This window comes from Lissotriton vulgaris, unplaced genomic scaffold (assembly GCF_964263255.1).
Source record: "Lissotriton vulgaris unplaced genomic scaffold, aLisVul1.2 SCAFFOLD_1504, whole genome shotgun sequence".
In the NCBI taxonomy this organism is placed as follows: Eukaryota; Metazoa; Chordata; class Amphibia; order Caudata; family Salamandridae; genus Lissotriton; species Lissotriton vulgaris.
In genome coordinates this window covers 320493-346591 of record NW_028242284.1, presented here as the reverse complement: position 1 = coordinate 346591, position 26099 = coordinate 320493, and the positions used below count along the sequence as shown (strand labels likewise).

Genomic DNA, 26099 nt, shown 5'->3' with positions numbered 1-26099 from the left:
CAAAACATGACCATATATGTACATAATGCCTTGTAACTTTGTGCCGCCTATCTTTTTATTACCTGTAAATTGTATAAAAGACCGAGTCACACCGATGTTCGGTGTGATACCTCTTGCATTACCGAAGGGTGCTGTATGAGTGTACCACCACCCCATGGGGTCTTAATAAACTTGTTCTTTGAATTTTACAGTTTCCGTGCCAACAGTTCTTGAATGTAAGTGGGTTATCTACGGAGCATGTAGGCCTTGGGAACCCTGATTACTACAAATTGGCGACCACGAAGGGACTCATCGGCGACTCGGATGCCCGAAGGAGAGGTCGTGACGAAGGTTTGGAAACTCGCCATGGACGCGTACGCTGCCACCGAGTGACCCGAGTCTTGGCACCCGCGGTGTTTCTTCCTTTCCTTCCGATCTGACCTTCCAGGTGGCGCCGGTCTCCGACTGAGTTTTCGATCGTCTGCGTTGCTGGGAAAGTGCCGTTTGGCTGATTCGATCACAAGACCTTGGCAGTTGGAATCTGGACATTTGAGATTTTGGGTAAGATTTGTGTTCGGTGAGGTAGTCTTCGGACGCTTACTGAAGTTCTATGATTTGTGTTCGGTGAGGTAGTCTTCGGACGCTTACTGAAGTCCTACGATTTGTGATCGGTAAGGTAGTCTTCGGACGCTTGCCGGAGTTCTATGACCTATGATTTTGCCTTGAGTAAGCTAACGTTGTGAATTTGTGACTTTTGAATTTATATGTGTGGTGCACTTCACATAGGCAGGCATGTAGAGATGTTTCTCTAACTTTGTTTTTTTCCTCTGAGCGGCACATTTGTGTGAAGTTCTGTAAGTGCCATTTAATACGGTATCACGCTTTTCGTGATACTTTTCGAACATGCCTGTTTTAAGCACACTCCGAGGGATGTGCTGTCTTGGAAATGGTACCACAATTAGGTTAGCAGAAGCACAGCCGGCTCCCCCAGAAGGAACACCAAACCGTGATATGTATATAAAATTTGGCCTTCCCCCTATAATGTACAGCAAATTATGGCATAAGTACACCAAGTCTGATTCCGAATTGCAATGGCCTCTACATGGGTCGTTCGATTTACGAAAAGTACAGTTTGTGGAACAATGTTTGTTTCAACGCAGGTCTAGACAAAACATGTTTGATTGTGTGCGAATGTGGGAGAAAGTGGTGCGTGAGCGTATGAAGCGTGAGGTTGCCTTGGCGGGCAAAGAGCAGCGCAAGGCTGCTCGTGATAAGGCTTTACAGCTTGAGGAAAAAGAGGCTCAGGAGAAGGAAGAGAGGGAGGAACGGGAATGTAAATTGCAAACGACTGGTCAATTTCCTATTCGCCGGCCGCTTTATCCTGTCCTTAATAATGAAATTGATGATTTTTCTTTGCTAGATCGGTCACCGCCTCCGTACGTTTCGCCTACGGCTCCAGCTGCAGATTCGGAAGATGATGGACAGGATAAGCCGGAAAAGAAGGGTGTATCCGCTCTCAGGTTTACTGCGGAGAGGTCCGCACATTTACGTAGTTGGGCTCGTAAAGTGAATAAGAACTGTGTTTCTAAGTCTGAGGTTGTTACGGAAAGGGGTAGTTGGACGGATCATGAATTACTGTATTTTCTGTCTAATTTGGCAGATGAAGTTATTGCCGCATATCGTCAACTTTCAGATACGTTAGAATCTAAAGCTGTGTCAGTTCATCGTGAGAATCTGGATAAAGGTTTATTTGATCTTGCAGATGTTGATGACTTTTACAAGCAACTGGTCCAGCTGCGAGATGAGACCACCAGATTGCGGGAGGAGCGGAAAAAGACACAAAAGGAGTCCGAGCTGGAGCATAACGAGCAGTCTAAGGAGTGTTCTCTCCGGGGTTCAGATAAGAGTTCTGCACTGCATGTTATGCCTATGCGTGAAGCCGCACCCTTGTATGTCCCTCCTAAAGGGCAAGGTACAGATGAAGATAAATTATCAAAGGATGCGAAAGGATATTTTATATATAACTGGGTGTATACTCCTTGGAATAGAGCAGATGTTATGGCATTGAAAAATTCTTTACCTGACCTTCGGAAAAACCCGGCGGCATTTTATGAGGGGGTGGAAGGGGCTATTTCGTCTTGTGTGATGACTCTTGTCGACATAGATCTGTTTTTTGGGTTAATTCTTCCGCCTGATATGTGGAGACAAATCCGTAAAAATAATGATGAAACAATACTTGGGGGGACATGGAAAGAAATAAATGCTGCTGATTTAGATAGGGAACCGGCATGTAAGCCTTGCCAGTTGATTTTAGATCTCCCGGCGGCTATTTTAAATAAGTTGAAAACACTCGTGCCTTCTAAAAAGATCGATTGGACCATGTTAGCTTCGTGCAAACAAAAGCCAGATGAAACGGTTTCAGATTTCTTTACACGCTTCGAAGAGGCGTTCCATGATTACAGTGGTCAATCTTTAACAGACGATACGGGTCGGCATTTGTTCGTAGATAAGTATGTGGCTAATCTCCTACCGGAGATCGCAAAGCGATTGAAATCGAGTGAAAGTTCCTGGGCCACGGCGACCCCTGTATAACTATGGCTCAGTATTACGAGCGGCAGGAGTTGGAGGCTAAAGAAAGTGTTGATAAAAAGGAGAAAGAATTGAAAACGAAGGTGATGTTGGCGCAGGTTCGGGGAACACAGGGTAGAGGGTATGATAGAGGTAGACGTGGTGGAGGAAATACGTCGTATGGTCGTACGGATATAGCGGAGGATCAATTTGCCTATTGTAAAGAGTTTGGGCATTGGGCTGATGATTGTCCGGTACTTCGTGAGCAGCGTAGCCAGCGTGGTTGAGGAGGCGGTAGGTCGAGAGGCAGTTATACGGGGGCGAGAGGTGGTGGAGGTGATCGTGGAAGGATTGAGGAAAGGGGCCGTGGCCAGGACGAACGAAATACTTTTGATAGACGAAATCAATATCAAATATCGGAGGGTGAGAATGTGGAGCACCAGGATTATGTGCATGCATAGGACTGCGTAGGATGGGGTACGGAATCAATCGAAGTGCCGGTAGATCAGAAGGGTCCATATGTAACAGCGGGTATTCTGGGTTCTACTGATCAATTTCTAGTCGATACAGGGGCTACTCGTAGCGCTTTGTCGAAAAACTTGGTTCCGAGGGCTCCCCTGTCTGGCGAAATGATAACATGTGTAGGGTTTGATGGCACACCCTCCCCTAGCCCATTGTCAAAACCCCTTGCACTATGTCTTGACAAATTTTTCAGTTTTGGTCAATTTTTGTTATCGCCCCATACACCAGATAATATCCTGGGCATTGATTTGCTTAAATATTTTCGAGCAACGATACGGTGCGCTCCTGAGGGAGTGCGGGTTATCCTGACTCAGATAGGTTTTGCACTATATTAGACATTCCAGCTTTGGCCTCTCTACCGCACACGTTATGGGCGACCTCAGATACGGATGTGGGAGAGATGCGTATTCCACCTATACACATTACTGTTAAGGAGGGGGCCTCTCTACCACGAGTGCCACAGTATAAGATTTCGAGAGAAGGTGAAATTGCCTTGACACACATTGTTCAGGATTTGATAACTGCAGGGGTGGTGGAGGAGGTTCCTTATAATGTTTGTAACAGCCCTATTCTCCCGATTCTTAAGAGAGACACTGACGACAAAGTCTATCGATTTATTATTGATTTGAGAGAAATCAACAAAATTGTCATTCCCCAATACCCGGTGGTGTCCGACATTACGACCTTGCTCACACTGGTGCCACCAACGGCAACGATCTTTAGTGTAATTGATTTGAAAAACGCGTTCTTTTCCATCCCTGTCCATCCTGATAGCAGATATTTGTTTGGCTTCACGTTAAATAATAAATCGTATAGATTTTGTCGTGTTCCCCAAGGTTACACTTAGAGCCCGAGTATCTACAGCCAGGCTTTGAAAAGACAGCTTGATTCCTTTGACTTACAGTCTGGCGTTGTCCTTATCCAATACGTGGATGACCTTCTGCTTGCTGCAGATTCTTATGCACAATGTGAGGAGAGTACAATCGCGTTGCTTTCTTTTCTGGCACAGAACAATCATAAGGTTTCGAAGAAAAAGCTCCAGTACTGTAGACCCAAGGTGACCTACCTCGGTCATCTTTTGTCTAAGGAGGGGCGTGCATTAACATCAGATCGAATTCAAGCAATTTTAGATACACCAGTCCCCCGCACACAGAGAGATGTACGTGCCTTCATAGGGTTAACGTCTTTCTGCAGACAGTGGATCATGGGGTTTTCACACATTATCAAACCTTTGCTAGCATTACTGTCCAAAGCTACACCAATGCCCCTTGAATGGACAGATGAATGTCAGAATGCTTTTGAACAATTGAGACAGGCCCTTTGTTCTGCACCCGTGTTAGGTACACCAGACTATACAAAGATTTTTACATTGTACGTGCACGAGAACGATGGGTGTGCGTTATCAGTGTTAGTGCAAGCACACGGGGATAAGCAGAGACCATGTGCGTATTTTTCTGCCATTCTTGATCCTGTAGCACAAGGGTTGCCTGGGTGTTTTCGAGCAGTGGCAGCAACAGCAGTAGCTATACGGCAGAGTGAGGGAATAGTGTTATCACACAAACTGTTGGTGTTAGTTCCCCACGCAGTAGATGCTCTGTTAAATCAAACAAAGGCCCAATACCTTACGAGTGCACGGCTAACATGATATGAGCTTACACTTTTGGCGCCACATATCATACTGAAAAGATGCGCTACCCTGAACCCTGCCACTTTATTGCCCTATCCGGTCGAGGAGGGTCAGGAAGAAAAACATCATGACTGTGTTTTCCTGACCGAGGAACAGACAAAGGGTCGTGTCGACTTACAGGATATGCCACTTCCAGATGTGGATGGGGAACTGTGGGTTGATGGATCGTGTTTGAGGCTGCCAGATGGTATGACTTCCACAGCCTATGCGATCACGACACTTAAGACGGTGGTAGAGACAGCACGAATACCACAGAAATCGGCTCAGGCAGCGGAGCTGATAGCCTTAACAAGAGCCTGCGAATTGAGTGCTGGCCTATGTGTGAACATATACACAGACAGCCGGTACGCCTTCGGAGTAGCACATGACTTCGGGCTACTCTGGAGAGAACGTGGGTTTTTGACTTCTCACGGAGTACACATTATGCACGGAGAACTAGTGCGTGATCTCATAAACGCGTTGCTTTGTCCAAAGAAAGTAGCGATAATAAAATGTAGCGCCCATAAAAAGATCACTGATAAAGTGGGGCAGGGAAATGCCTTTGCGGACAGCATAGCGAGACAAACGGCCATGTCTCGAACTGACTCCCCCATGTATGTGACACAATCACAGGCTGAGCGATGGAATGATGCTAGAGCAGAAATTTTAGATATTCAGAAATCAGCTACTGAATCAGAACTTGCGGCATGGGCAGCAGATGGGGTACTAGATGATGAAGGTTGTTGGAGAAGCAAGGACATGGAAAAATGGAAATTGCCTGCAGCTTACTTGCAGGCGATGGTCCAGATGACACATGGATTGGCGTATGTGGGAGCTCTTGCAATCACTCGAGTGTTAACACGAGTCTGGGAACATCCCGAGATTGCTAATACTGCCAAGAGAGTAGTGCAGACCTGCCTGATATGTTTACAACACAATCCTGGAAAGGGGACCCATACTCCGAAAGGAGGGTTCGTTCCACCCTCCGCACCATTTGAGGTACTCCAAATGGATTATATTCAGCTTGAGCGTTGCAACAACCTGAAGTACGTCTTAGTGGTGGTATGTGCCTTTAGCAAATGGGTCGAGGCCTTACCCACGAAAGACAATACAGCCCTAACAACGGCTAAGGTGTTGCTTAAGGAATTCTTTCCTCGCTTTGGAGTTTGCAAATTTTTGTAGAGCGATAATGGGCCTCATTTTGTTGGGAAGATTGTGGAGTATGTACTGAAGGGGTTAGGGATTCAGCAGAAGTTTCACGCTGTGTTCCACCCTCAGTCGGCAGGTTTGGTTGAGCGGTACAATGCTACGTTAAAACTCTAATTGGCCAAGATCGTGGCATCCACGTCGTTGAAGTGGCCTGATGCTTTGCCGCTAGCATTACTCTCTCTCAGATCAGTACCCCACTCGCGAACTGGCCTCACACCATATGAAGTGGTGTTTGGTCGCCCTATGAATATCTGGGGGGTGCCCAAGCCGCGGTTGATACATGATGTGCCTTGTATAATGATGAATGATTATTTGGCACGATTAACAAATGATTTGCTTTCTATTCATCAACAGGTTCGAGAAGCGCTCCCTGACAACTCTACTGGAGAGGGCCACGATCTTCGCCCCGGCGACCATGTTATGATTCGGTCGTTTGAGAGGGCGAGCAGTTTGGAGCCGAGGTGGAAGGGCCCCGAGCAGGTCCTCCTGGCAACCCGGACCGCTGTACGAGTGACCAACAGGAAGCGGTGGGTGCATTCGACACACTGCCGTCGTGTCTCTCCTAATCTGGTGAATCTTGCTGTGTTGACCGACTACAAAGAGATTTTGGAGAAAGAAAAGAGTCCAGCTGTGACGTCGGCCGAAGTTGAGGGAGCCTTCCCGGACCACGCTGTTGCCGGACGAGAGCGTTACAATCTGCGGCCACGATAAGAAGATTTTTTGGTTTTTTCCAAGACTGGTTGGTTACCGCTCTGGGGTTTGTGAAACGGAAACCGGGAATTCCAAGGGGGGGGGGGGATCAGTTCTGCCAAGTGTAGCGACACCCGTCTTGGCCCGGAGAAGAAAACAACGGCTACCTCGGAGCTCAGCACCGTATTTTTCTTTTTTTAGGTATACACACATGTGTATTTGAGACTTTGTGAACAATTTGAACTATTTGAGACTTTGTAAGAACTTTTTCTGAATTATGGCGTCTTCTGCATCACGAGACAAACGAATATTAGGTGCCATTCTTTTTGTCTTGACTATTGTGGTAATAGCTGTAATAGCCTAGGTAGTTGAACTCGTGGTACCTGTACGTGAACATTTGCTGCCGACTACCCCGGCTCCATCTGAACATTTTCACTTTACCTTACCCTACCATGAAGAATGGCATCGACAGACTTATCTGAACAATAGCTTTATCCAGATTCTCCATCACACGCATAATATGACTAATACGTCCAATTGTTGGGTATGTGGGATGTTGCCGGGGCACCAGAAGAAAGGGGGCACCCCACTCATTCCACTTCCGTTTTCACATAATGGATCCTGCAATGCCTGGTACACCCTCCTCTTTACTCTGAGATGGCCAACGAAAGGGGGGGTGCTTTTTCGTTTGAATAAAATATGTTTCCATGATAAGGATGGGTTTCCGCGGGCTGAAGGTACTCGATTTGAATGGGAGGAGTACCGGCCCGATAACATATCTGCCCCGCGTGTGTACAGCAATCAACGAAATATCAATGTATCCAGCTCACATGTCATTAATGTTATTGCCACTAAAGCTGATTTGTGTATAAGAAATAAAGGTTCGATTCCGGTGGGGAAAAGTGAATGCAACACCACACTTACTTTTGATAGCCCAAATGGTATCTCGTTTGTAGCATCTCGCAATACGTATTTCATTTGTGGAGCGAAAGGTTACCATCAACTTCCCTTGGGATGGTTAGGCACGTGTTATGTGTCGTTTGTACTACCCCCTGTATTCATTGCCCCGCCAATGTATCATAATGACTATGTCTTGTACCACGATTTTGTCCTGAATAGAGTTAAGCGGACTGTTTTTCTGGATGACATCAACCAGACTGGTACTGCCTTGCAGCAATATGTGGACTTCAATTTGGGACTGTTTTCCTTTGTGGGGGCCGCGTTGAACAGTCGAAAAATAAGACGATTGACACGTGTTGTTGAGGCTGTAGCAAATGATACTGCCATTGCACTTGGGAATATTACTGAAGAACTCCAGATTTCTAGGATCGTTAGGCTCCAAAATAGGATGGTGTTAGATGTAGTTTTAGCTGACCGTGGGGGGGCATGCAGAATTATCGGAAGTAGCTGCTGTGTGTATATACCTGACAATTCACCATCTGTTTATGATGCCATATCTAAGCTGCATAAAATAGCAGCTGAAATACACCCGGACAATGGAACTTGGACACTTTCAGGGTGGTTCTGGTCAATACTTACCGCTTGGGGCTGGAAACTGTTAACGATTCTATGTATCATTGTAGGGGTACTGTTCTTTGTGTGCTTATGTATTCAATGTGGCCCAGCTTTATGTTCTATGTGTTTATCAGCTTGTGTACCATCAAGGCGAGCTCTTGCCCATGACAAAATGATGCTTCATAAAGAAGTAACTCAAATAATGCTAATAGATATTGAGGACGAACATCCTGATTATGTTCACTATGAGGTAGCTTCAGCTAAACGCTAAAAGGGTCGTCTGTCGTAATTGACATGGCCGCGTTAGCGATTAGCTGAAACTACACGTGTTCTTGCTTAACTTAGCTATACACGAAAACGCCATTTTGAATGTTACGGCGGCCATCTTAGACCATAAGCGGCCTCGTGGCAAGCGTGCCCTTTAGTCCGTTGTCCGTGCCACTGACCACTAGAGTTTGCCCAGCAACAGGCTATTTTTAGTACTGGTCAAGCTTGTACATGCGCAGTCCCCACTGACCAGTCACCCCTTAAGAATGTGCCGCCAAACTGACCAGTGGAGTTGTACCCCCTCCAATGAGCTGGCTGTGTTCCAAAACATGACCATATATGTACATAATGCCTTGTAACTTTGTGCCGCCTATCTTTTTATTACCTGTAAATTGTATAAAAGACCGAGTCACACCGATGTTCGGTGTGATACCTCTTGCATTACCGAAGGGTGCTGTATGAGTGTACCACCACCCCATGGGGTCTTAATAAACTTGTTCTTTGAATTTTACAGTTTCCGTGCCAACAGTTCTTGAATGTAAGTGGGTTATCTACGGAGCATGTAGGCCTTGGGAACCCTGATTACTACAATAATGTCCAAAAAATAGCCAGGATAACGAAGAAGACAATGAGGCAGAACTCGGGGCTTAATGCACAAAATGGCGGCCGTTCTGCAAAAATAAAGCAACTGCAGAAAACGAGCAGGAAAAATGATGAGTCAGAACTTCAAAAGCCCAACAACAGGTTCACTGCATTTTCCGGTGTGCAGAAAGACGAGGTCCGCCCATAGAAAGTGCGAGGGAACGCACCAGCGGCTTTTGAAGAGACCCGGTGTAACGGAGCTCGAAGCTCAGGCGGCCATTTTGTGCTGCGCCGAGACCACGCCCCTCGAATATTTTATAGGACCCTTGATCCTGTTCTCGGGTCAGGTCGCTCCCCACGCCGCACGGCTCCTCCTGTGCTCCCCTGACTCTGCCCCACTGCTGCAGCTGCCAGGAGTTCACGGCTGGTGTGCTCCTGTGGTCCAGTGATTTGTAGCCTTTTCCTTTTATTCTTTCTGTACTTCTGAATTGCCCCTGTATTCATTTGTACTGCTTATTTCTGTTCTTTTCTGTATTTTGATTCTCTTGGTCCCTTTGCGTCCATTGCCCTCTGTGCCCTCCCTGCTCCCCGCTCACCGCCGCTGCTCCCCTGCGGCTCCGCCCCTTTGATTCTGTGCCCCGTCCCCATTGGCCGCCCGCTCCCGCCTCTCAGCTACTCCTCCCTCCCACTTCGCCTCTTATGGAGGGCGCCGCGCGGAAGCGCAGAGGGCACGCGCCAAAGGCAAGCCCGTCTGTGCCCGTCTGTGCCTGGACCACGCCCAGCGCCAGAACCCCTGGACCCCGCACCCGCCGCAACGCCAGACTGCACTACGACTCAAGCACCCTCCATGCACTCAACACAGGACAAGACCACCCCTGCTACAAGGCCTTCCCGAATCACACCCAAGGGCCCTTCACCTGCCGTAACTGCAGCTTCAACAGCATCCAGCCCGCCAAACCACCAATCAGAGAACCCAACCACCTCAGATGCATCCTCCTCAACACCCGCTCCACTCGCAAGCATGCCATCGAACTTTGGGACCTCCTAGATTCTACCGCCCCCGACGTCGCCTTCCTGAAGGAGACCTGGCTGAATGCCACCTCAGCACCTGACATCACCATAGCCATTCCACAAGGCTACAAGATCTCCCACAGAGACCGGACCAACGGAGTTGGAGGGGGAATCGCCATCGTCCACAAAGACACCCTCAGAGTCTCGACCAACACTGACGACACCCTCACCACGGCCGTACACATGCACTTCCAGATCCACACCGACCCCAACACCACCCTCAGAGGAACACTCATCTACAGACCACCCGGACCACGACCACAGTTCAACGACACCATTGCCGACCTCATAAGCACCCACGCCCTCGCCTCCACGGACTACATCCTCCTCTGGGACCTTAACTTCCACCTTGAGAACAATAACGACGCCAACTCCACCGCCCTGAGCGACAATCTTGCCAACCTCGGACTCAAACAGCTCGTGACGACCTCCACCCACACCGCCAGACACACGTTGGACCTCATCTTCTCGGCAAGCCCTCACGTCTCCTTCAACCACACCACCGAACCCCACTGGACTGACCACAGATGCGTCCACTTCAACTTCAAGAAACCCACCACACACCACCGCACCCAACAGTTGCCACGCTGCTGCTGGGGCAAGGTCACCAAGGACCAACTGACAACCGCCCTCGCCCTGAGACCACCTGCCGACCCCATCGACCCAGACACCACCGCGACCAACCTCAAACAGTGGATCAACGACTGGGTCAATGCCCTCACCCCTCTCAAGATCTCCACAACCAACCGCACCAACAAGAAAGCCGCCTGGTTCACCGAAGACCTCTGGATATCCAAGCGCACCTGCCGGAAGCTGGAGAAGAAACGGCTCCACGACCGAACACCAGACAGCCACACAGCCCACAAGAACCCCACCCGCAGACACCATCCAACTCATCAGGACCACCAAGAGGACCGCCTTCAAGGACCGTCTAGACAACAACGCACACAACACCAAAGAGATCTTCAGCATCGTGAAAGAACTCTCCAAACCCAGCTCCAACACCAACGACATTCCACCATCACAGGACCTGTGCGACTCCCTGGCCACCTTCTTTCATTGCAAGATCACCGACATCCACGACAGCTTCAACTCCGACACCCCCGCAACCACCACCGAGACCACCACCCCCACGACCTCCACCCGCACCAGCCGCCTGACCGCCTGGTCCACCATCAGCGACAAAGACACCATCAAAACCATGAACTCCATCCACTCCAGATCCCCATCCGACCCCTGCCCTCACCATGTGTTCAACAAAGCCATCTCAACCTTCGCACCCCACCTCTGGAAAACAATCAACATCTCCTTCGAGACAGCAACCTTCCCGGAAAGCTGGAAGCACCCCGAGATCAACGCCCTACTGAAGAAACTGAAGGCGGACCCCAAGGACCTCAAGAACTTCCAGCCCATCTCCCTGCTCCTGTTCCCGGCAAAAGTGACAGAGAAGATTGTCAACAAACAGCTAACCCGCTACCTCGAAGACAACATCCTGGACCCCTCCCAATCCGGTTTTCCCAGCAACCACAGCACCGAAACCGCCCTCATCGCCGCAACCGACAACATCAGGATCCTGATGGACAAGGGAGAAACAGCCGCCCTCATCCTCCTGGATCTATCAGCAGCCTTCGACACGGTCTGCCACCGCATCCTAACAGCACGCCTCCATGACGCTCGAATCCAAGAGAAGGCCCTGGCCTGGACCCCATCCTTCCGCTCCGGCAGAACCCAGAGCGTCCGCCTCCCACCTTTCCGCTCAAAAAACACAGAGATCATCTGCGACGTCCCTCAGGGATCCTCCCTCAGCCCGACGCTGTTCAATATCTACATGGCACCGCTCGCCCACGTTGCACGACAACATAGCCTCAACATCATCTCCTATGCCGACGACACCCAGCTGATCATCTCCCTCACCGAAGACCCCCACACCGCCAAAGCCAATCTCCACAGAGAAATGAAGGCAGTCGCCGACTGGATGAAGGGCAGCAATCTGAAGCTGAACTCAGACAAAACGGAGGTCCTCATTCTCGGACCTACCCCATCAGCCTGGGACGACTCCTGGTGTCCCACATCGCTAGGCACCGCCCCGGAACCCACCGACCACGCACGCAACCTGGGGGTCATCCTCGACTCCGCCCTTTCCATGACCAAGCAAGTCAACGCCGTCTCCGCATCCTACTTCAACAACCTCCGAATGCTCCGCAGGATCTTCAAATAGATCCCCCCCCCGACTTGAGGAAAACCATCACCCAGGCCCTCGTCACCAGCAGACTCGACTACGGGAACGCCCTCTACTCAGGAACAACCACCAAGCTCCTGAGACGACTACAACGAATCCAGAACGCCTCGGCACGACTGATCCTCGACGTCCCCCGACGCAGCCACATCACACCCCATCTGAGAGGCCTACACTGGCTTCCCGTCAACAAGAGGATCACCTTCAAACTCCTCATCCATGCATACAAAGCGCTACACGACACCGGACCTACATACCTCAACGACCGACTCAGCTTCCACACCCCCACCCGCAGCCTCCGCTCCGCCAGCCTCACCCTCGCCTCAGTTCCTCGTATCCGGAAAACCACCGCTGGCGGCAGATCCTTCTCCTATCTCGCTGCCAAGACCTGGAACACTCTCCCTACCAGCCTACGATAGACCCAGGACCTGCTGGCCTTCAGAAGACTTTTCAAGACCTGGCTCTTTGATCAGTAGCAGCACCCCCACCCCCAGCGCCTTGAGACCCTCACGGGTATGTAGCATGCTTTAGAAATACAGTGATTGATTGATTCATTGATTTAGTGTATCAGATACTGTTGTTGGCCCAAGTAATCAGACTATAGCTTTAGAAACATTTCCACAGTTGCCTGAGGTAATTTATCACAGGTGAGTGTTTTTGGGCAATCAGCAGGAGCAAGCAACTCCTTGGCTTTAACAATGGTCAGTCTGACCAAAAACCTAGGTGAGCACAGCCCGCCCTTGCAAACAGAGTATTGAAGGTCAATGAAGTACTAATGCTGATATAGGGATTAAGGCCTGGTATATCAATTACACAGGAATTGAGAAGAACAGCAGTAGTGAGGGGGCACTATAAACCTCCCATTGAAATCACAGACCGGAGACCCATGAGAGGAGCTCTGGCTAGATGGGAGGTGAGGAAGGGAGATGGCCACTGGATGTGTGTATCCTTGACATACGTGCAGCAAATGAGACTTTGGAACCCATTCACTAAACATTTCCCTATAATTCAGTAACAGAACAATGCAAATGAACACACCTTGTAAGAGCATCTGAAGAGGAAAGTCAAAAGGAGGCAGATTGGCGAGTCATACATGGGTTAACATCTCATTAAGGAGATATAAATGGAGACATTATTCCCCACTGTAGCGAGAAGAGTGATGACTTCAGTGTGCCACACATACAGCTAGTTTAGCAGTTCTTGCAAACAGTGACACAAGAACAGGTCCAAGACATTTTGAGTTAGACATAATAGCACAGGTAAAGAGTGGGGAGTTGAGGAGGACATAGCAAGTCACTCCTTTTATTGGCGTTAAGGGATGCCTACACGAAAAAGTTGCTATTAGAGATCAAGGCCATATGTTTCAAGCCTTATTCCCGTTTGCAAATGGGCCGATTCTCAGAAACGGCCCGTTTGCGAACCTGAAAAAGCCTTTTGGCATGTATCATCCCAAAATAACGAATCTCAAAATTTACGATTCCTTATTTTGCGATTGCATTTAAGGAATCGCAAATTGCGATTCCTTAAATGCAATTCTGGGAGCAGCCACAAATTACGATTTGCTCTTAATAAATTGCAAATTACCACCAGCTCCAAGTTGGGGGTAATTTGCGAATTCCTTGCAAAATTCTCTTTTATGCATTTTTCAAAGTGCCATGTGGCACACATACATGCCCTTAGGGCAAGTATGTGCGCAACATGTGCACCCATGAATATTTCAGGGGTGCAAAAGGGTGTCCTTTAACACCCTTGTACCCTTAAAATTCCATTCGCAATTTGCGTGTACCTAATGGGTACTCGCAAATTGCAAATGTCTGTCCATTCATTCCAATGGGTCTCTAGGCCCATAGGAATGAATGGGAAGGAATTCCTTATTTGCGAATTGCAATTTGCGATTTGCAATTAAGGAATATGTAGGAATCGCAATTATAATTGCGAATCCTACATACATTGCATTTTGCGAGTCCTTAATAGCGATTCGCTAAAAATCGCCAAACGATTTTTTGATACATATGCCCCCACATCTTGGCCCAGAGGAGAAGAGGGTAGACCACATTCAAGTAGGGTAAGTGGATGAATTACTCTACTTTTAATTATGTATTGTTGCTTATTATAGCGAATCTTGCTACTTGGAAGCCGCCTCCAGATAAGGGTGGCATTACTATTTGCACACCTGTGAGTGTGTTCTGGTTATTCAATCAGTTAAGGCATTAACTGGCCATAGCAGCTTTAGAATATCAGATGCTCTTGTATGTAGTGTCCACTGTGACAGCAGAGTCAAACTAGAGGGCATGGGTCGGATTTATAACATTTTATGAGACGACTTGTGCTTACAGCCAGTTAAATGAGAATCTTGTTGGTGAACTTCTGAGGTACCTTAGTTAGTTAACGAGTAGGGATTGGGCTGTTTCATGATAAAATCAGAGGGAGTAGTGAATTGTGGAAATGGGAGTGGGTCTACAGTGCATCTGAGGGAGAAAAGGAATCTTGACCAAGGAGGTGGAGAAGGGAGGAAAACAGGCATGAAGAGAAGTCCTGTAATGCTTGCACTGTGCAGAAAGTGCTGGGGCAGCTATCAGAACCAACCTTACACTAAGGCATAAATAAGTGCATACATAAATTCATTAAAAGAGCACTGCTTCATATTGCCAATATTTCTAAGGACTGATGTAAATTATCTGCTAACTTGGATTTAAAGTGAGAACCACAAATACGAGTCTTACTTGCTAACTAACTTATCATATATTTTTCATAAGCACACCAGGCTCTTGGTATATTAGTCAAACAAAATATCATCAATCATATATTCACTCATACAATCTTGTCCAGACAATAAACTTTGTTTTCCACTTTCTGATAATAAGCTCAAGCGCGCAGTGTCTGTACTTTTGGTGGGCCAGTGACTGCAGGTGGGCGCCATCTTGGAAGGCCCGGAGAGAGGCGCGCTGCATCCAGCTGGTGAGCGCTCCAAGCATCACAGGACATGAAACCGCTGTTGACGCGCTAGTAAAGAGCTCTCCAGCAGCCTGGAGGACTTCCTGAGTGCCGCATTATTAGTTCTTTGTGCTTTTGCTCGGCGAGGGTGATTGCCTGCTAATCAAATGCGTGCAAACAGAGAAATGAGCATTCATGGTTGAGGGCCTTGCTGGCTTTCTGCTGGCATAAATAGCAAGTGTGTGTTTAAAAAGAATACTTATGATTATATGAGGACATTAATTCAGGAAAGCCGCAGACGGGGACTGATCTGTTGTATGAGACAGCGAATACAGCGTGAAAGGTCCTCACATCAAGGTGAATGCTGGGTAAGACCCTCCAAGCCCTTGTGTTTTAGTTCAATCAGCTTTAATTGTCCAGTTCTCAGGAAATGGCAGCCTACGGCGTTAAGTAGCTGCTTCTTCCATACCGTGGCAGCGATTCACCAGCACAGCAGACAGTGCTTACTTTGACAATAATATTAGTGCAGTAGCTTAAAGTTTTTCTCAAAAGCCTACTGCCAGAGCTACCTAGTGATGGAGTTACTGAACCCCAGGCTATCTAGCCATGATATGCCTGACTTCTCTGTCTTACACCTTCCCACAATTCCTGTCTTTGGTTTTTTCATATGTGATAAGTGTGATAAACAATAATAAATAAAAAATGCATACATGAATATACATATTCAGATACACAGAAGGGATTTGGGTCATCATCTATATGCCTCGTCAGCTGTCGGAAATTCACATTTAATTCTGCCCACCACAGGACACAACATGAGCCAATCGTTGACTTTTTGCACAGTGATCACATCTGTCTAAAAAGAACTAAACTTTAGTGCCAAGGTTGGAGGCTGATAGATTGCATTACCAATGCTTGTCCCTTTCCATTTTGTACATATTTTTAGTCAACTGGTGTATTTAAACGAGATTTTCTTGCCACCGTAATTCAAAGCCTAGAGAGCCTTTTTTGTGTCAATACAAATCTTATTTTCCTGTAATGAGCATTAAAAATAAAAACAGTTTTCTGTATCTGTTCTAAATGCCCTGCCTGCTAGAAAGTACCAGGTGGTTCTATTAAAATTCAATGCAATGGTCCATTTTTATTTTGCATTTAAAATGTATATTGCAAGCAAGTGACCTACACATTAGTGGTATTTTGTTTCTTTTTAGGCCTGCAATGCATTTGTCTGCATGACCTTTTGTCACCAATTCTTCAAAATATACATAGAGTGGGGTTTGTCCCTCCCCTACAGGTGTATTTCTAACTCCTCAGAAGCTACTGGCTGTTTGGTGTATGTCATTCCACCACCTTTAAAGTAGTTGTATTGCAGTTCACGTGGAACTACTTTGTATCTCAAAAGTACACAGAATCATCACACATTACATTCTTCATCTCACCAGGCGCCTCAAGAGGGTAGCTTGGGAGCTACTGGTAACTCACCAGACCCCTGGAAGTAGCTACCTTAAATGCAGCCAAGTACAGTATGTCATTTAAATGATCTAGCCAGATCATAGAAGGCAGCACTACACATATCTGAACCTTTACAGCTGGCCAAACCAATGACAGGCCCACACACTTGCTGTTGTCGTATCTGATGGGGTTGCTACTGTTGCTACAGCAACATTGATCAAATTCATTAGTAGCTGAGCACTATTTCCATTTCAAGTAGCTTTCATTATAGAAAAGATTGGAGGCCTCAAAAGTTTATCTCATGTATGCACTGTATACATAAATCAGTCTTTTTTTTAGCTATATATTCTTTCAGTGCAAGCCAGACAAACAAGCTTTGTCAGTTCTTATTTTTTTCTTATATGATTTTTAAAAACGTGTTGGGAAAGTCAGCCATTACAAAGAAAAGTAATTTAAATAAAAATATTAAATTCCATTCATTTCCTCATGTCTACGTGGGATAGTAAAATAAAGTAAATGATTTCCAATACATTGGTGAATACAAACAATGAAAGCATGGTTTCCCTTCTCATCCACCCGCCTCTTTTCATGCTGATGCCCCTGAAATCATCACTGAGTTACTTGACAAATACATCACTTTTTCTTCCTTTAGCACCACAAATTGCCTTTTCAAATTTGTATGTTTTCAAATATATAGACTACCATTGCTCAATCTTGGGTACCTCCTGTTTAATACATTGTTTAGCAATATGTAGCTGTACCAGAGCTAGAACAATTGCACATAAACCCTTCATTGCTATAGCAAAACATCCCAACATAATTGTTTCAGTAGTATGTGCTATTTCCAAGCATGTAATTTATTATACTTTCAAAGTTTCAATATCCAGGAATATATTTAACCATGGTCAATTAGCAAACATATGTATGCCATTTGCATCCACAATATTGCATCCAGAGCATTTAGATTTTTTTGTTGCTTTCATTTATATGATTTATAATTATTAAACTTTAAATTTGCTGCGTGGAAAATCTTATGGTTCATGTTAATTGAGTATCGTAACATATATTATAAACCTTTATCCCAAACCCAACAGTGTTTCAGGCCATCTTTAAAAATGGCTATAAATATTGCATACAGAGATCTAATATTTACCATTTTTAGTCCCTTTTCCGAAATTTCCATCAGTGAACTTTTCTTTAAATCTATCTCCTCAGGTCTCCACCTATTGGTCAAATAAGTTTGGATTGTAAATACTTCAAGAAGCTTCTCTTAGATAGTATGATATCATCCTGCAATTCCTTGAAAGGTTTCAAAATGCCCTGGGTATATAGTTCACCAACTATTCTAATCCATTGGTTAGACATATCTCCAACATTGATCAGAAAGAGCCTTTGAAATGAGAATTCACCCAATAACCGTGCATATTAGGACATCGAAGTCATGTTCAATTTGTTTTTTACCATGTCTGCCATATCTGCAATATCTCATGAGATCATCTTATTGCCTTGAATTTAATCTCTTGAAGTAGTTTGGATCAACTGTTATGGACAACAGTGGGAAGGCAACAGTGGCCCTTCTGGATCTCTCCACTGCCTTCGACACGGTCAGCCATGTGGCTCTTTTGGAGCAGTTGACAGGCATCGGGATCAACGGTTCAGCTTTTGATCTTCTTTCCTCATTTTTAGGAGGTAGAGAGCAAAAAAGTGGCCCCTTAGAGAGTTCAATTGGAAATCTTTCACCCTGCCTTGTGGCATTCCCCAGGGATCATCTTTCAGCCCTATGTTATTTAACTTTTATGTGGATCCTTTAGCCAAGCAAATTCACTTGTTTGGTTTTACCACAGAAGGGTATGCTGACGAGACTCAGATCATTGTATCGATCTACAGCAATGTGGAGGAGGTCGCTGACCGGTTAAATAGTTGTATGACAGCCATTGTCAGTTAGATGAGTGACAACGGCTTAAAGCTAAACTCCCAAAAAACTGGGAAAGATCGCTCTTTATGGAATTGATTGTGCTGGCCACATTCTCTTGGCCCCCGTCCTTTACCAGTTTCAAAGTAAGATTTTTTGACTTTGTATTCAATGCTGTGCTATCTTTTATAGAGCAGATTAATAAAGTGACATCCTCCTATATCTTTATAGTAAGAATGTTGAGATAGGTGTTACATTTTTTCCTCCAGATTTGCAACAAATCAGTGATCATGTCTAGGCCTGGGCGTAGTTTGCGTGGCAGCACTACACGTAGCTTCACGTAGTATAATTTGAACTACACGTAATACATGTAGTACTGCGTAGCGTAGCTGATGGCACTGTGTACTTGTCTGCACTGTGATATAATTGCAAATGACATCCAGCACAGTGGCAGTATTGATAAAATAAGTATCTCTATCTTTATATGCTAAAGAGCATATAGCACTTTCCCAAAATTAAAACTGAAAAATTAGCAAGAAGTGAGAGAGGTGATGATTTTGGGATCCGCCCTAATCTAAAGGGAGGACCAAGCAGATGCCTTGAAAACAAAAAGCACATCTTATTGAATGATTTGGTGGTGGTCCCATCCTCTCAGGACCACCCCAAGCACAGTTATTGGAAACAAACATTCCCAACCAAAGGCCCTGCAAAGCATTATGGGATGAGATTAGCAGTGGGAAGTAAATATAATATAGTATCCGATATCAAAATAATTCTACAAAGAGCTGCAGTTCAACTGGTGGTTAAGAGATGTCCCTCACAAGTCAAATGCAAATGGTTGATGAAAGGGTTTCAAGGGTTTTACATTTGACTTGTGAGGGACATCTAGTAACGACTAGTGGAACTGCAGCTTGATGTAAGAATAATTTCGATGCTTTGCATTTGACTCGTGAGGGACATCTAGTAACGACTGCGAGTTAGTACAAACTACGTATGCTCCGTCAGCATACTATGTCCAGGGTTAATCATGTCCTTAGTCTTGTGTAGGCTTGATTATTGCAATTCCCTTTACCTGGGAATGAAACAAGAACCATTAAACAATCTCCAGATGTTGCAGAATACAGCTTGTCGCCTGCTTAAGAAAATTTCTATATTCAAGTCTGTAACAGGTGCACTGGTGGAACTTCACTGACTTCCTGTCAAGAATAGGATCGCCTCTTATCTCTGGCACACAAAGGGTTGCATGGATCAGGATCAGAGTACGTTAAAAGTAAATTTAGTTGGTACTCTCCTAAAAGATTTTTACAATCAGCTTCCCTAAGCTCAGTGACTACTCCTAGAATTAAGAGAGTAGCATGGGTGGTCAGAGCTTTGTCTACTCCACTTGTAATCTTTGGAATAGACTGCCCCTGCATCTTAAAGGTCATGGCCAACTTTCTTTCCTTTCTAAAGCAGTTAAAAACTTGGTTGTTTTCATCTTCCTTACAGACTACTGCTCTTCTCGTCTTCTCTCACTGGTATTAGGTTGGACGCAGGATTTTGCTAGCACCAAGACACCCATGGGCAATTGTGTGCTCTACACATTTTTAATTAAATCATTTTGAGAGAGCAGCATTTGGCGCTTTCCCCTAAGCAAACATGATGGACATACAACTTCAAATGCATGTTAGGCAAATAGTTACCATTCTTTTCCCCACTGCTTCCCAATAATAAGATCAAAAGTCAAGTAGTGCCCAATCCCCCTAAAAAGAAGTACTTTAAGACATGTTATCGCTCTCCTACTTTTTTCTATCTCCAGATCAAGCTATCTATGGCGGTTTCTAATTATTTGAAATATACATTAGAAACATATAACAGAATAGAGCAGAATAAATACAAAAACGTAGGTAGAAGTGGATCCTACAGCCATTCTGGAAGATACTGGAGTCCATGTCGGTACAGAGGTAAAGAGATGGAGGATGTAATACTTTGGACAATGGGTATTCTGAGGGGCGATTCATCCCACGAGACGATGCCATGGAATCCTTTTCTCTGAGTGTAGGACAGTATCTGCAATATGCTAAAATATCTGTCACATGGTGTGAGCTTTGGCCCACCTTCCAGAATGCCCCATCTCGCTCCAACACTCTAGTCACACTGCTAGGAATGGCGGGGGCAGCTGGCTGATTTCACATATTTATAGAGCACTGTGCAGAAATCTCCCAGGGTGCCCCTCCCATACAGGCTAAATGGGAGGGATTACTAGGTGAACCAGTGTCGTGGAAAGAATGGACATAAATACACATGAGTGTCCGAATAGTCAGCTCCAATGCCAGATTTAAATTGATCCACTATAACTGTGTCCACCAAACATATCTCTCCCCAAAAACATTGCAAGCTGTATATCCTGCCCAGTCAGATGCTTGCCCCCACTGCGGGAGCCTGGCAGCCGACTTTATGCATAATGTGTGGTCGTGTGTTATTTTATCTCTCAACTGACTGATGGTGTTAGAAAATCTCAACAGAGCTACTGGCTGGCTCATACTGGAATTGAGGCAGGTGGTTCTGGGTCTAAATCCCGCTCCCTTCAAAAAGAAACTTAGCAGGAAGTTTGTCCTGCTTGGCTTGCTATCAGCAAAATGCTGGATAGCTATAAGATGACTGGGTATGGTGCCCCCCAGGTATGTGGATTGGCTCAGAGATATCCTCAGGGAATGCTCTCAAAAGACATTTCTAATAAATCTGGTCCTCCCACCCGAGAGGTTTCTTTTTCGGAGCTCCCCTTCTCACCCCTCAATTTTACTAACTTACAAGACACTGATAATGATAATGATGACAATGACATCTAGGATGATGTCAGGGCTAATTTTGATGACATTACTGACCTTTCTGCTAATGAGCTTCTGGAAAAAAGGTGTACATTTCTCCTTCTAATGGTGTCTCTCACCAGGTGTCCAATGATCTTGTAGATCACTTAGGTGAACCAATGTTTGACCCTGTTTTAATTCACTATCCCAATTCCACCAAATGGTTCCCATCTGAACATGTACTTCTGAACATCAATAGCCCACTCATAGTAGAGGATCTCCTGCCAGTGACGTGGTCCGACCACTTCCTGATCCATTTTTCCTGGCAAGTTCAAAACAAGCCAAAGCAGGTGAATTTGTTAATAGGGCAACAGGGGAAAGCCGTTCACAGAATCGACATTGCGCAATTTAGTCTAACATTAGCCGAGACATGTACGGTGTTATCTAGTGACATGAATGAAGCCCTTGGTAACTTCACCAACTGGAAATACAAGGTGGTGGAGCACCTCAATCCTCAGACTCACCCTAGGCACACTAGGAATCCCCTTCAAATCCATGGTTCTCTCAATCCCTTAAAATTGAGAAGCAGCAATGTAAAAAGCTGGAACGCAAATGGAGGCAGGAGTATTGCCCCGTGGATTGAACAATTTTCAAAAGTTCACAGAAGAAATACTATGCCACCATTGCTAGAGCTACAAGCCTCTATTACACAGAGCGAATTGCCCAGTCGGGTAACAATGTCAAAGAAATCTTCACCATTGTCAAAAGTTTTCTCTCCCCTAAAGCAGGGACTAGTGCCCATACTCCTCGCTCGCATGGTGTGAGGAACGCTCCATTTTTTTCATTAATAAGGTTCGATCTCTACAAGCGAACTATGGAGCCAGGTATAAACTGCTAGTGTCTATGGTCCCCTCCTTGCTGCCACCCCTCCCAACCTCCGCCAAACCTACAGCTTTTGAATCGATATCCTCGAGGGACTCACTAGCAGCTTTAAGCTCCCTCAAGTCCGGTTCGCTGTCTGATCCATACCCAGCTAAACTGTTGCTTGGTGCTTCTGAGGTGATCAGTACAGTGATTAATAATCTGATCAACTTATCCTTAGCATCAGCCATGGTCCCTCTGTCCAGGAAACAGGCGATAATTGTTCCCCCGCTCTTCCCTCCAGCTACTGCCCTATTTCCCTTCTCCTAGCTGTGGCTAAGGTTTGTGAAAAGCTGATCAATACAGCTTTCTGACTTTGTAGAACAACATGATCTTCTTCACCCGGCTCAATCAGGCTTCAGAGCCTCATATAGCATGGAATCAGCACTTGTGGAAATTTCTGAGGCTTTTCGTGAAACTTTAGATGCAGGGAAGTGCTGCCCTGGTCCTTTTGGACCTGTTGGCAGCATTCTACACCATGCCGCACGCTTTGCTCCTGGCACATCTTCAGGAAATTGGTGTAATAGAATCAGCATGGAAGTGGCTGAAATCTTACCTTCAGGACAGAACACAGAAAATCTGGATTCCTCCTTTTACAGCTGCTCTCCAGAATCTGATGACTTGGGTTCCCCAAGGGTCTGTATTAATTCCTTTGCTGTTCAATATTTATGTGCCCCCCTTTATTCGGCTGGCAGAGGATCTGGGTGCCAAAGTCATTGTGTATGCTGGTGACCCCCAGCTTCTATTCACATGGAACACAAATGAGTCTTCCACCTCCCATGTCAAAACATGCTTGACAGCAGTTTTTCACTGGCTTACATCGGCTCAGTTAAAGGCTAAAACTGAGATTCTTTTGTTTGGTAACTTCCCTCCTTTGTTTTGGCACTCTTTCTGGCTGGATGAGTCTCCCTTGCCTACACCCCTGGGACAACCCACTAAGAACTTAGGGATCTGGTTTGACGTAAAGCTGAGTTTTGGCCCTCAGATTGATAAGCAGACAGGAACGAGCTTCAGTATCTTGAAAGCACTTAAAACATTCCTTCCCCTACTCCCACTCTCAGCAAGGGAAATATTACCCTTGCCCTGATCACTTCTTGCATCGACTATGCCAATGTGTTGTACCTCTTCTGAACCTCCCTAAGAGGGTCAGTGTTAGGCAACATCTGCGTAACCTGCACTAGTTGCAGGTGAATGCGAGGATGAAATTCAAGTCCGTGGTCATGGCTCATGCAGCCCTTCATGGGTTTGGCACAGTGTACTTCAGAAAGCGATTTAGGTTCTATGCCCCTCCTACGCAGCTTATGGCTGTACGCCTAGGTTCCATCGGCAAAGGTTAGGTGGTAGCTCCCTCTCTTATATGGCTGCTGTAGCTTGCAAAAAGCAACAAACTGGTGGGTAGAGGGTCTCAGGGAATATTTAATGACCACACAGTTATAGCCCCCTGAACAAAAGCACAACTAAACAACAAGATAACTGTGGGTCAACAAAGGTGTGTCTTGTATGGAGTGTGTCTGGGTGGCTGCGTGTGTGTTAAACAGATTGTTAAAACAGTACACAACAAAGTCTCGCACTAGATGGGAAGATATCCATCAGTTGATCGTCCTTTACCGCCCTGTCATCATTTGAAACCTTTCCCACAACATGGAAGCTGAGTTGTTGCCACTTCAACAAGGAAAGGGCGATGCGCGGTGAAGTGGATATTTTTTGATAACTGAGGAGCAGTGCAAGAAAGAGTAAGTGAAAAATCAAACAAGGAAAGGGAAAGAGAAAGAGGTGCTCTATATTAAAATTGGATAGTAAACGCTGAGGAACTTTATTCTGGTGCCGTTTACTTCCAAGGTTAAAAAACAAATCAGGAGGGGGCGTGGCTTCGAGGGCGACAATGGCGGACGTGGCTTCTTAGAGCTCCCGCCGGCCCGTAATTAATCCTACCAATTATCCTGACCCCGAACCCACAACTGGCTACACAGCGACAGCGGCGGCTGTTGGGGACAGGGGGAACCCTCCGGTGCTACATTTGAGGCCCCCGGTTCCTGGCTAGTGGAGTTATTGGCGGCGACACCCCCCGGGCCTACCTGCGCGTGGAGAGCCGGGGCCTCGATTTGGTGCAGATCCCGACTGACGGCGTTGGACGCCGGCCGGCTTGCTCGCCGGAGGGCCCCGTGTGTCCGAGGACGGTTGGTGTCTGGCTGCCGGAGGGGAGGCGGCGGCGTCTCCTGCCGCCTGGAGGATCACCGACGCCACTGGGGGCTGCGAGGGAGCGGCGTTGGTGGAGGGCTCCACGGGCCTCGGGACCGGTCGGGTCCCCCTGGGCTGCCGAAGGCTGTGGCTGAGGCGGGGCTGGAGCCGGATCATCGGTCGGAGGAAGGGGCACGTTCGGCCCGATTGCCGGCATATGTGAGCCCCTGCAGTGTGGCCCCTGGAGGCGGAGAGTCCAGTGGATTGGGGAGCAGTGTGGTGCCCTGCGCCATCGTTGGGGGCGCCCATCTCCTTGCTCTGCCCACGGAGCAGACTGCAGGGCATTGGAGCCTATCTCGCCCCCCCTGCGCTGGGTCCGGATTTGGGGCTGGTGTGGCCCGGAGAGATGGCGTCACCTGGTCACCCTAGTCTCGGCGCCCGGCTGTGCCCGCCTTGACCCACGGCTGTGGGTGGATATCTGGACCGGAGAGGACGGTGGTGGCCGGTGCGGGACCGATGAGCCCCGTCAAGGTGAGGGGCTAGGACTGCTGCTGCACTTCCGGTGGGGGTGCCCTGCCTGAGGCCTCGGGATCCGGGGCTTTGCTGTGGCCCTGAGTGACATTCGTGGCCATTGCTCGCTGGGGGCCGGAGCAGTAGACGTGTTCTGGGGTGGCGAACTGGTGTGGCGAAGCGCCCTGTGGGCCTCCCGGCTCAGGCATCACCCTGGGTGGTCTTTAGTTTTGAGTGGCAGTGAGTGGAGGGCCTGCCACGGACACGGATCGGCCCGCTTGAACTATCCTGACCATGACCAGAGGCGGGGGTGGCACTGGCTCCGCCAAGCAGGGGCCAATTGACAAATTCACTGGACCCAGCGGGGGATCGGGGGCTGCCGGAGGTGGCCAGAACACAGGACCTGATAACGCGGCCCTGATGGCGGCCATCACACAGTCAAGGGACATGTTAGATGCCAACATTGGCGCTGTGGGAGCTGATGTCATGCTGTTGCGCCAGGATCTCCGTAACGCTGTCGCCCGCATCCCGGAGACCGAGACCAGAATCACAGGAGTAGAGGGAGACGTCGGCGCCCTGAAACAGAAAGTGGCGGAGATGGATAGGCTCCAGAAAGGGCTGGCTCTTCGCGTGGAGGACGCGGAGGGGCGAGCGCGAAGAAATAACCTACGCTTCGTGGGCTTTCCAGAAGATTGCGAGAAGGGGCCCATGGATGCCTTCCTGACAAGGTGGCTAGAGAGCTGGCTTCCCCCGGACGCTTTGTCACGCTGCTTCGTAGTGGAGCGCGCACATAGAGCCTTGACGCAGAAACCACCGGTGGGAGAACGGCCTCGGCCGGTCATAGCTAAAATCCTAAACTTCCACGACAGGGACACCATACTCCGGGAAGCGAGGGCCAAAGAGACTCTACTGTTCGACAATCACAAGATTATGATCTTCCCGGACTATACCAGACAGGTGCAGCAGCAGCGCCATTCCTTCCTGGCTGCGAAGGCCAAACTGCGTGGCCTAAAGATCCAATATTCACTGCTGTATCCGGCCCGTCTTCGAGTTGTCTTCAACTCCAAAACCCACTTTTTCGACTCCCCGGAAGACGTGTTC

The 26099-nt window shown here is 47.2% G+C and overlaps 1 protein-coding gene across 1 annotated transcript in view; it reads left to right on the top strand.

The window, feature by feature from the left end:
• LOC147669009 (dynein light chain Tctex-type protein 2B-like) overlaps positions 1 to 26099 on the top strand; it is a 215014-nt gene that overhangs the window by 175991 nt on the left and 12924 nt on the right. The window lies entirely within an intron of this gene.